Source organism: Haemaphysalis longicornis, unplaced genomic scaffold (genome assembly GCF_048455015.1).
Source record: "Haemaphysalis longicornis isolate Haplotype H1 unplaced genomic scaffold, Haemaphysalis longicornis Haplotype H1 scaffold_10, whole genome shotgun sequence".
Classification (NCBI taxonomy): Eukaryota; Metazoa; Arthropoda; class Arachnida; order Ixodida; family Ixodidae; genus Haemaphysalis; species Haemaphysalis longicornis.
The window spans coordinates 72,242,315-72,254,905 of record NW_027526204.1 but is presented as its reverse complement, the minus strand read 5'-3'; positions in this window follow the sequence as shown (position 1 = coordinate 72,254,905).

The window sequence follows — 12,591 nt, the reverse complement described above, 5'->3', positions numbered from 1 at the left end:
CCTCGTACGGTGCTGATGTTTTCCTTTCCCGGCGCGCGCGTTACTGGCTGGCGCTTTGCTCTCTGTGAGATTCCATGTACAGTAGCCGACCGATTTTTCTGACCTGGAAGGGAACGAAAAGTAGTCCGAATAAAAGAGCAGTCCGAAACATCTGTGAGTCATTATTCCTATGGGACAACTCACGGTTCCTGGGGAAAGTCCAGAATATCCAGCAAGTCCGAAATTTTCGGATTCCGGAAAAACGGTCGGCTACTGCATGTACCTCACAAATATTTCCTCTACCTCAAGCGTTTCGTAAAACCTTTAAATCTAAGGGTTCCACCTTAAAGAATTCACTGGTCATCCACCTTCTCAAAGTGAAATGGCTCATGACTTTTTATGGGGTGTAAAGTCTGGGCCGCCCACATAACTTTCTGCCGTCCCCTGCCACGCAGAAAGTTAGGTGGGCAGATGCGATCAAGAAGTTTGCGGGGATAAATTGGTCGCAGTTAGCACAGGACTGGGATGATTGGAGACGAATGGTACAGGCCTTTGCCCTGCAGTAGGCGTAGACAGGCTGGTGATGCTGGAAATGAAAGTCTGGGCTAATTTTTCGTAGTGCTAAGCTCGCGAATGGGTGGGGCGAGGTGTTCCAAGATTCTTAACGATCTGTCAAGGGCTCTTCAATCAATTTTTGGTAGCTTGATTGCCTCCACGTGCTATTTCATCATGATCTCACCAACGCTAAATAAGTCACCATGGCACAACGCGACAACCAGCTCAAACGCATGGAAAAACCGGGCACACATGCGTCGTAGATTCAGGTTCTTAGTAAGTATCTCTCGGATCTGCGAACACACTTTTTGCTTCATCTCCCGTCATTACAGACGTAAGGGGGGTTGCAAAGTGAGGCCCGCGACATCTTGCTTTTTACGAAAGTGCAATCAAACCAAGACGGATGCTTCATCCGGTTTTCACCGGAAATAGGTTTCACCGACAATTGCCGAGCACCGCGTGCTGTCACATGATGTCATCTTTTTTTTTTTTTTTTTTTTAACCAGCGGTCGACATTTATAGCAGCTGCATGAACTGTCTGACTCACAACAGCGGCATACTCATCTAACGGGCTCACGATGTACAGCGATACTCGAAAAGATGGCCATGCGTACTGGCTCGCCCTGTGGAAGAATGGCCTTGCGGATTGGCAGAAAGATGGCGTTATCAAGTGAGTGTGCTAAGCCTTTTATTCACCTTCGGATTACCGTATTTACACGCTTCTAACACGACCCCGTTGTAACACGCGGGTAAGTTTCTTTATGACAATTAAAATAAACAATTTACCGCCGATTCTAGCGCTCTGATGTAAAGGCCATCACAACACGTACCTGACCGAAGACGTATTATTTGACGTACGCAACTGCGGCATTAGAAATCCCTTGTGCTTCATAAACTTTCTTATCCAGCTCCTGCGAGCTATAAAACCAAAGCGAGGAACATTGAAAACCAATTTTCGTTTTCGGCCCGATTGTAACGAGCACGCAACTTTTGAGGCTACTTTTAGCGAAAAAAGGTGCGTGTTAGAATCGTGAAAATGAGGAATGTAAGGCCTGGTAATCGCGCAATCACCTATACGTAGTGGGTGCAACAAAGGGATAGTGATATCATTTCTCCTATGGTAGTGCTGGATGTAACGGTGAAATTGTAACATGTAAATTATCTTCACTTAATGTACCTTGTTATAACGATGTCAATATTTTGATGGTGTTTATAACATGCGTTGCACCTCTATGGTGGTTACTCCGAACCGGGGTTCTCAACCATGATTGTACGGCGATCCCAATTCGGGATCCCAAAAGCAATGAAGAAACCCACGATACTAATGTTGACCGCACATATTCAATGTCCGCGTTTTGAGGCTGACTTTTATGCTAATGCGTGTAACATTCTTAAACGATTTGTTCTTGCTGCTAAACGTTGTCCAAACACGGATATGCTTTCTTTTGTGTGTCTGGCTTTTTTGCATAGCTGGCATGTTGTGCAAAAAGCCGACGTTAAGGAATGTGCTACGCGGAGAAAAAAATATAAGTGGGTGTCATGCAGCGAAGCCATATTTTTGCATTGTCAGAATAAATGGAGGGAAAAAATGGAAGCTAAAACGTCGTTAGAGATGTACAGGGCTGAGAAATTGAACATCAGAAAGGAAAATTTCTACGATAATTCCCAGGGCAGTGCTTTGCTTTTTGAGGCTAGAGCAGGTTGCCTGCGAACTAAGAGTTTTGTGGGAAAATATTCACAAAATGATGGGGTATGCGTGGTCTGTGGAAAAGAAACAGAAACTATGCGGCACATAGTGTTAGAATGTGAGGGTATCCATCCAAATCTGCATGAAGAGCATTGGGCTTCCAAAAGCCCTAGAATTTAAGGGTATCACAGAGGAAGTTAACTTCACGTCTGTCCAGGGTACGAAAAGATTAGAATGCTGGTGGACGAAAAGCAGAGAGGGGAATATTGCCTAGGACAGCTACCACCTGTAACAGGAAAAAAAGTATTTTGTGGCTAATAAGCCAAGAGTGTAAAACATGGGTATATTAGTCCTTTTCGGTAAGATGACATGTCATCACCCCGCTACAAAGGGGAAACCAATAGCAATCCTCATCAGCAGCAGCAGCAATGCAAAGATGTGACCCCCCAGTGATCCCCCCATTCCACTGATGCCCCAGTTTAATCAGTGCAGTCCACCTGTATGGTCGTGTTTTTTGTGCTCCGACAACACTGTGTTCGGCAGTGAAGGACAGCGGAATGACATGGACAGCGGAGTACAGCAGATGCAGAGTATCTACCTGCACAGTTATTTCTCGCTGTGACGGGTTTACAGCCAAGATGACAAAGATGCGTAGAAAGCTGGTAGAGTGCGGTAGCTTTCCGCCGCAACTAGATGCAGAGGAGCTTCACCGGGATGACGGCAAGACAGACGAAGGGGCAGGTACGTGTCGTTTATGCTTAGTGGGGTCGCGGCTAGTACGCGTAGAAGCGGATAACTCGGGGTTAGCTTAGCGGATTGCAGAACTGGAGGCAGCGCTAAGTACCGAACACGACAAACGGAGGGCCGTTGAGGGACAGCTAGAAGCAGCTGAGAGGAAGCTAGAAAGGAGCGTCATTTCGCCAACAATTGGCGAGCGCCTTGGTCCATGCAGCAGAGCAGAGGCATGCGCCGAGGTGGTACACGGGGCGGAAGATACGAAAGGAAACAGCTATTCCCGCGTGCTGCAAGATAGGCCAGCAAAACCAGTCGATAAGCAGGGTACCAGGAATGAGCAGCACGTGGCAGATGAAAGCGTGGTCATCATTGCGGGAGATTCGAACATTAAGAGAATCAGCGCTGCCGTAATGGAAAGGGTAGAGGGGTATAACCGTGTGAAGGTCGGGTGTTTCCCCGGCCAGACGATGCAGGCGGTGATGGTAAATGCGAAGGGGCAACTGGCCTTGTCCAGTAAAGCTAGAAACCTTGTGGTGAGTGCCGCGGGGCTTAATGATCTTGTCAAGGTGGAGGAGGGAAATTTGGCCAGAAGATAGCGTAGGGGGTAAGCGACCTGAGGGGTTACGGCCCCAAATCTGCTCATTACAGTCTGCACCGGGTCGGAGGTGATGAAGCAGGGCGGCGTGCACACCGAACGGGCAGTACTCGCTGCTAACAGCGAGATAGTGAGGCATGGCAGGGAACTTGGGCTTGAAGTGATACACGTGAACAGGGTAGTGAACAGCATTGGACATAGGCAAGCTTTTCAGTGGGACGGGATTCACTTCAGCCACAGGCTAGGAAACAAGGCGAGGTGGCGCTTAGGCGGGAGAGCGGTAGCTTTTTTTAGGGGGCCCCGCGCAGCTAAGGAAGGAAAACAGGAGACAAAGGGAAAGCAAGGGACACATGCACACTCATCGCTGGGAGGCAGCCAGGCCTAGAGCTAAACGGAAAACCTGGAGACGTAACTGAGAACGTTGACAGAAGCGATATAAGTGGAAACAATGGAGCAAACCGTCTTGTAAGACACAAAAATAAACCCCGTAACTGGAAAGGAAAAAACAAATGCAATAAATATTTAATCAGGTACATAAATATACAGGGAGGCAGAAAGCCTGATACATGGGTGGAAATTTAAAACCAACTTGAACGGGGAAAAAATAACGTGTACGCCTTAGCCGAGACTCAACTCCGAGACCTAGAAGCCCCACCTGTCATAGATAATTATGTTTGGGAAGGTTGCAGCAGGACCGCAGGAATGAGAAAATGGGGAGGCGCTGGCATGCTTACTAAACAAAGGAACGACTAGCAGAGAGGGGACGCAAGCTGTGGAGAGCATCTATGGGTTGAAGGCGCCATAGCGGGGGAAAATACGTGGTTATCTGTGGACCGGAAAGGGAGTTAGTGAGGAAAATGAGTGAATGGTAAACTGTTTGAGAAGAGATAAAAACGGCATCAAAGATTTGCGTAAAATATACGTAGTTGGAGATATGAATGCCCACATAGAAAATTTGGATAGACGCACAGATCACCATGGTTCTCTGGTGATAGATGTATGCCAAAAAAAACCGGCTAGTAATAGTAAACACAGAAACCAAGCAGGACGGACGAATAACGTTGGAAAGCGATAAGACAGCCCAGCATAGACTATAGCAGAGTCCTTCAATGCTTTTCAAAGCATTGAAGGACTCTGATTATAGTCTAGTCTTCGAAACAGTATACGAAAGGTTGCGGGAAATGAGGATAGATGAAAACGAAACAAACAGCATATAGGAAGCGACCACAAGCGGCTTTCCTTGCAATTTAAAGGCGCAACCCGGACAACTTTAGAAATCGGCACGCCGGAGCAACTAATTTGAACAATCAACAGTTAAAGATAATCGCTGATACGATAGAAGGCGGAATCAATAAGTACCCAGACAAAAAAAAAACTTGGCTCCAATCCACGCCCGGAAGGTGATTGGAAAGCAAAGCTTAAACGACACCCACAACAATTGCCCATGCGACGTCACTTGAATTCACACACGTGGCTCTACAAAGAGCGAAAACCAGACATTCGGTCGGCCCTTACCTGGGATTTGCGGGGCCGGCGTCCCGAACGCGGCAGCATCGGGCACAGCCGGGCTAGAGCGACGGACGCCGTCGCTGTAGCCCAGCCGTGGGTCGGCAGAAAGAAAACAAAAAGGAGCGTCTTTCGAAGGGTGAGACAGCGGAACCCAGCCATCCTTAATGTGCTAGCTCGGGGCTACACCACCGCGCGACACAAGCGCAGACACCCAGGTTTGATGATTTCGAGAAAACTGAGGGAACTCTTATAATCGCTAATTGATCAGAACCAGTTGCTCGTTTCGCTTTTTGCAATACCTCTTAAAACACAACCGAACTGGTAGCGTTTCTTAAAGCGGCCAGATGTATGTACGTGGTTTCCCGCCCTGCAAACCTATCCCTTAGGTATCTTTGCCGTACGACCACTTACTTCCGTCGGGTCCGGGTTCCCCAGGAGGCGCTGTGGTACAAGTTAATCAAGCCGTGCGAAGGAAGCGCGCAATGGACGCGAAGCTGCGCCAAAACAGGCCCAAAACAACCGTCGCTAAAGCAGATGACAAAGCTGACGGAATAGTTCCCGCCCTCGCGCCCCCACCGGCGCGCAGGAAACGCTAGGCAATAGCGCGCGTTCGCCGCGCCATCTACACTGTGCTCCGTTAGTGAAAACCGCCCTCTCCTTCTTCAGCCGCATTAGGTGTTTCTTGTCCCGCCCACCACGAAGGAACCTTTGGCTGGTAGAAGTAGAGAGTTTTGCTTTAAAATTGGGATTACTACGAAATTACCGGGTTCATAAAGCAGAAGATGAATGAAACCAAGCAACGAAACTAATTGAAAGAGAAGAGACGCCTTGAAGCTGGTGGAATAAGGAAATAGGAGGGGATATTGGCCAGTGTAAAAAGGCGTCGAGAGAACATAGACAGGCAAAGACAACTGGCATGGAACCAGAGGTAGTGAAGGAAAAACGGGATAGCTACCGGGAGAAACAACTAGAAGTACAGAAAATGGCGCAAGCAACGATAAACCAGACAAGCGAACAACGGATGGCCGAAACACAGAAGAAAGACATAAGCGAATCCAAGAAGTTTTAGAATCATGTAAAATCACTAAGCGTAAGGAACGATATCAATCAAAAGTTCTTGATTGATGAGGAGGAGAAAAATTTAGAAGGCCAACAGGCGTTGGCGCATATTCATCGAGTGATTAGTGAGAAGTTTAGGGAAACAAAGGAAGTGAAGCGTATACACCGAGAAAAGCACCACAGAAGACAGCGGAAAGGGAATTACATTTGAGCAGCCTTGATTGGAAAACAGAAGCGTATTTGGTGCCTAACAAGTATTTTGTGCCGGCCCTAAGAGCAGCGCTGCTGTTAAACTAAGGGTATAAAACACACATACTAGTTTTTGGTAAGATGGCACGTCATCACTCTGCTACAAAGAGGATACCACTAGCAATCATCAATCATCATCAACAGCAAAGTGGTCGCAAAAAGGAGAAATGAATTCTGGGGGATCGAGAACTTTGGGAAAGCCTTTTCGCAACCCTAAAATTCCCTCACAGACCCCCTGCGCTCCTGGAACCCCCATTTGAGAATCCGTGTTTAGAAGTCAAGGCAATCCAAAAAATATTATGGTTTATTCAAGCCGGTTTCTCAGTTGTCTAAAAAAGTCCTAACTTCGAAAGTCAAAGGTTCATAAAAATTGCGCAAATATTTCATCGTTTCTAATTCATAGATTTGTAGTCTGCAGTCAAGTTTATCAGCGTGGTAGCTATCATTGTCTCAAAACCTAAACATTCGGTTGTGGTCCTGGTCGTTAGGCTTGTTTAGGGATCCCCTGGCAGATCAGAAGGTATGGAAGGTGGCTCTACGAGGCGGTCGTAGACGAGCTTGAACACCTTCTCTATTATCTGCCAGTTAACCGGGTCAAAGAAGGCAAAGGTTCCACGCTCGTAGGTGGACGTCTGCACCGTCGGCAAGCCGCCTACGAGCCTGATCCAGGCGCGCTCGTCCTTGTGGAAGCACCACTCGCGCTTGTGCAACTTGGCCGGCCGCGGACTGGACTTGTACGAGGTAACCGGGAAACGTGTAGAAGACGAAAAAGAGGACATCTTTTCCGTAGCGCTCCATCCGGATGCCTCCCAGCCTTTCCCTTACGCTCCTGTCGATGGGGTACTGGGCCTGAACGCAACGGTCAAGGTCCCTCTGTCCACCGGCCAGCTCGGCTCACAGACCTCTAAATGTAGGAAAAGGTACCCTCGTGATGTCGGGTCGAGGAATAGCGTTGAGAGGTCACTTAGCCCCATTGAGACAGGGTTGCTGTCCATCTTCGACGATCGAATCAACGCCACGAGTAACGCCATGCCAAAACCGTCAGTTGCCATGCCCACTGGGGTGCTGGGTGCGTCGTTTTCGGCCGTTCGACTGGCTTCTAGGCCATCTTGCTTCGAGTTCGAAACCTCACTTAGGCAGCTACAGACCAATACTTTTCCGCACCCTACCAGGCTCCACACTATATTCCCCACAATGTATACATCCACTTGCCCTCACTATGGAGAGCTCTCAACCTTATATCACAGGGTGTGGGCTTGTCAACATAATAAGAATATAGACAGAATACGAAATCCAACTTTAGAGCAGTGGGAGCGAGAGCTGGCCAGCTCAGATCCTGATCGTCAGCTTCGGCTCATCGAGAGGGCGAAGGCGGCAGCAAGCTCTTCTGGGGTCCTGGACTGAGGACTCCACTCACAGCGCTCTTGTTTGATGTGAATAAAAGTTTTCCTCCTCCTCCTCGAGTTCGCGATGGCGCTGCGTGCATTGTGCTGTGCTGTACGCGGCGGCATTTACGTCACGTTTACAAAGGAGAACAAAAAAAGGCCCGTTCCGCGGGTTTCGGAATTCCTGAAATATATTTTTTTCCAGTCCCGTCGCTTTTGATAGACGAGAAAATACATCAGGTTGACTCCGTTCGACATCTTCGTTATGTCATCTTCACTGGGCAATCTTCCAAAGTCGGTATGTTGGTATATTAGGTGGGTATGGTGACATGGCATGCTGCCAAAGCGGAGTTAATCAGCACGACATTCCGTTTCCAAATCAATGCAGTCCAGGCCCTTCCTGTTACATCTAGCGCCGCCTAGTTGCAAGCTTTGAACCCACCTGCTATCTTCTTGATCAACAAATAAAATAACATTGCTGTTCGGCCTCTGTGGCCGGGCGAACCCGCAGTGAGCTTATGACGGAACTTATCGTCATTGGCTAATCCCTCGAATAAGTATGTGACCTGTGCAAAGGCCATTGGAAATTCCACACTTAGCAGCAGCTACTATGTATTGTACTTCAACTACCACAACATCCACTCAGAATGATGAAGAACTGACGATTGCACTTGCACTCATCCACCCCAAGAGCTTGGTCTTCTTAACCTACTCGCACGCTGCCTGTCGGAGCTTCTTAGGGGAGAAAATAGCCCACCAACTTTCCACATCCTCTCGCAACATAAACCCCAAGAAAGCGTAGCACTCGCCTGGACACCCGCCCACTGTATATTGACGGGCAATAATTTTGCCCATCAGCAAGCCCCGCACTCTCCTCCCAGGCCCCAGAACACCAAAAGAAGTCCACACCACTGGCCATGTTTCAGGAAATTAAACCGTACTGTCGACTCGACAGGCAACATTTCCCGCAAGATCACTCCAAGCTGTCCAAATTTAGAAGAAACGACAATCCCTCGCATTCAAACGAAAACCTTCGTCCATCCAATTCGCTTACACCACGCTTTGTACTCAATTTCCCGCCAACTGCGGTTTCTGCTCTAAGCCTGGCGCACAAGCCCACATTTTATTAGTCCCACCATTTCCTTCCCCCCCCCCCCCCGCAGCTCTGGAAGAACCTGATTACCAGTGAACACCTGGAAGTCCAGCCACTTCTGGCATCGAGGGCATCTGTGGCCCGGTCATCATTCCAATTTCCGGACTAGGGAACTGTTTCTACTTCATGGTTCAATAAAGTTTTGTACTTTATTATAATGGTGGCTTCATGGAACCATAATGACACACACTCAATGTAGCCGGAATTTACCACCATCGACAGGCTTAGAATTTTCCCAGTGAAAAAACTTAGGCGGACTTGGGTGCATCTCGAAAGCCGTGTTCCGTGTGGTAGTCGTTGAGTGTTAGTTAATTCCCTCGCCTGTCACTGCGTGGACTTGGGTTTAATTCGAGTTTCTTATGTGGCTTTTTTTTTTTCAATTGAATGTTCGTAAATATTTGATACCATCTGTTGCTCTCAACACTGGGTTTTAGCCCTACGGGTCTTATTATACTGCTTTCGCATTAGAAAGTAATGATCTCGTGGCTCTAAACACGACAGACCCCGAAAAGCGTTTTCGTAACAACCGACGCCCTGTGTCTCATGCGGCAAATTAAATGTCGTTTCATGTCAAAGTGCTGTGTTTAAGTGAAAAGGTTAAAAGTAAACTGTCCTGAATGAACGAAAACCACATCCAGACTTGCTGTCAGTCTTCGGACGATAACAACATGACGCCCAATGACAAGTGGTTTACTTCGAATTTGCCTTTTGTCTTTTTACTTTGCTAAAATAGAATTTACCTTCTGTGGGCCTAGACGCATTATTCTTGCTCTAAACATCGGGAACTTTCCTTTTTTGCGGCTCTGTCCTGATCCCCAAGTGGTTTAAATGCTAAAATGACACGTATTGACCAACTAGACATCCGGCCCACATGTGCTATGCGGCGATTAAAATGAGTCAACTCATACGAAACTAAAGCCAGACGTCCCAGTGTAATCTGATCATTTTTTACTATAGCCTTTTTCACCCTTCTGATGAGCAATCCCATTGCCTAACTTCCCGTTATGTTGTTTATAATTGATCGCTCAAAACAGATGTTCACCTTCAATTTCACCGGACGTCATTTATTTCGCCGGTAGGGCACGAAACGCGTGTAGCTGGCGGCATAGAGTTTCTCACTATACTCGGTTACAACTCAAGAACAGCACCACATCATGTAGTGTATCACTCGCCAAAGCGCCGGACCCGTGATATCAGTGCGCACGCGTTTTGAAAGGGGTTTGCTATGAATGCGTGATATCGTCTGCCTTGTCTCGGGCAGTTTGTTTGCCGTCCCTGGAGTCGTTTATAAGCATATTAAGTCCAAAAAAATCATGGGAATGGCTCACGCCATGTTCAAAATATTCCCAGTAACCCACTACTTGCGCCGCGCGGAGAAACATCCGGCTACGGTGACAAGGCACAGCGGCAACTTCCGGTGCCGTTCTTAAGTTGCAACCGAGTATAGCTGACCTAGAGTGGAATCGCGCTAGCGTCAACGTGATTCGGCGAAAGCGCTCTATGGGTGCCGCCATAGTGTGTAGTTCGGCCGGAAGTTTGGCGTGGCATGGCCGGCAACGACTTTGTGGCTACGCAAATTGAGTTCTTGTTTAAAAAATTGCAGCCAAAAGTGGCGCTGTTAACAAATTTTTATTTTGCATAAGACAATGTGTTAGCGGGCTTATGTCGCAAAATAAATTTGGGGCTTACAAAGGGGGAAAAAAAGCAGGAGTCCTGCCTTTGGCTCACGCCGCCAGATACAGCAGGCCGTCCCGGATATATTTTTCAATTATTACATACTCCAAACTAGGTGAGGTTTTCTTTGATTTTTTTTTATATTCAGCTGAAACGAATTTTTATATTGTCTTAAACTGTGTTCTTGCTTCCTCTCAATACAGTATTATTATCGTATGCTACGCGCTTTGGCAGGCGGATCAGATGCAACATAAAGATGCAAGAAGGATGTAATCGCGTTGTAATTGCGTCGCATTTATTTGTTTTGTCCAAGCAGATATGAATAAACCTAGAGGCGAAGCCTATTACCGCAAGTAAGTCTTCAAGCCCGCGCGCAAATCATTATGAAATTGCATGAATGCTTTAAATGGCAAATAAATACTGGCTTGTCGATTAGCTATGTATGTTGCCTCATTGCGCCTGCCCAAGGCAGTGCATGCTTCAAGGGGTAAGTAAACGCAGCGACGGCGACGAGCGACGCGAAAATCGTAACTGAATGTGTGCAGAAAATGGATAGTGTGGGCTAGCGTAGCTTATTTAGTGGCTGTAGTGTGGGCTACGACGGCAAGCGGTATGAAGCGGTATAACAGGCCGCGGGGACCCTCGCTCGCTTTTTGCCGGCCAGAAGCAGCCCACAAGCGAGCGGCAGCGGCATTACAGTGAACTGTAGCGACGAGCGACGAGCGACGAGCGACGACGACAGAGGACATTGGCGATTATTTTTTTTTCCCCTGGCGCTGTCACCCAGTACACTCTGCTGTTGTACCAATTGAGTTACGTTTTCCGCGTCGCTTGTCGCCGTCGCTACATGGGGTCACCCCTTCATCTAATGAACTCGCCGCTAACGCGAGCACATGCGTTAAATGCTAATCACGCTGTTATTTAGGCGTATCTGTGATAGCCATTAAATGCCAGAAAGTGGCATCCCGAAAACGGACAAGCATACCGCAAACAGAACTAACAAGCACTTCAGAGCCGAGAAGCCTAATCCATAGCCCTTTGTACTAGCCACTTGCTGCCAATCCGATTCCCACAGTACCCACAATTCCCATGGCGGCGGGCAATCACAGCAACAATTTTCACTCTAGGTGATGTTGAGAAACTCTATGGCTGGCGGTACTGCTTCCCCCACGATGACGGGGAAGTCCTGTTATTTTATGCTCATTACCAAATTGGCGATACCCGGCTAAACCACAGGCGGTAATTACACTGCCCGGTATGCCGAAAATTTGGCTATTATTTCACGCCGGTGGCAAGACTCCCCTGAGCTTTGATGAGATTATTTACCGAAAGACGCGTGGTGGTAACCGCTTGTGGGCAGGCTCTAGCCTCCCGCATGCACCCCCTTTAGAAAGAAAGGGTTTCAACAGCTGGCAAGACAGCCTGCGAGCCCGCATCTGCGCTGCCAATGGCGGTGTGCACAGCACCATAGGAACGTATGGCTTCAGTAGGTCATTCGCGGCACAAATTGTTGATTGCATGGGCCAGGGAACTTTTTTAAGTGCGAATGCACTTCTTAAGCGAGCCTGAAGCGTCCGCCGCCGTCCGCATAGCAACAGCTGCGGGTGCGCGCGCTCCTCGTCTTCCTTGGCAACGGGGGAAGATGGGCGCGCGCTGCCTGGCCGCTGACATGGCACATACCCACGTGGGGGATTGGCCAGGAATCTCCTCGTCTTCCTTGGCAACGGGGGGAGATGGGCGCGCGCTGCCTGGCCGCTGACATGGCACATACCCACGTGGGGGATTGGCCAGGAATCGGGCGTGAGAAGGGCTAATGCACCCGCTTAAAGGAGTACTGACACGAAATTTCAAAGCTGAGATCCGCTCTAGCAATCAAGTACAACGACAACACAAATAGGTGTCTGTGAATAAATGCATCTTTCTTTCTTTGTAGTTGTGTGTGTGTGTGTGATCTCTCTTTCGCGAACATTACCGAACCGCGCAAATTCAACTCCTGCATTCGCACTTTCAC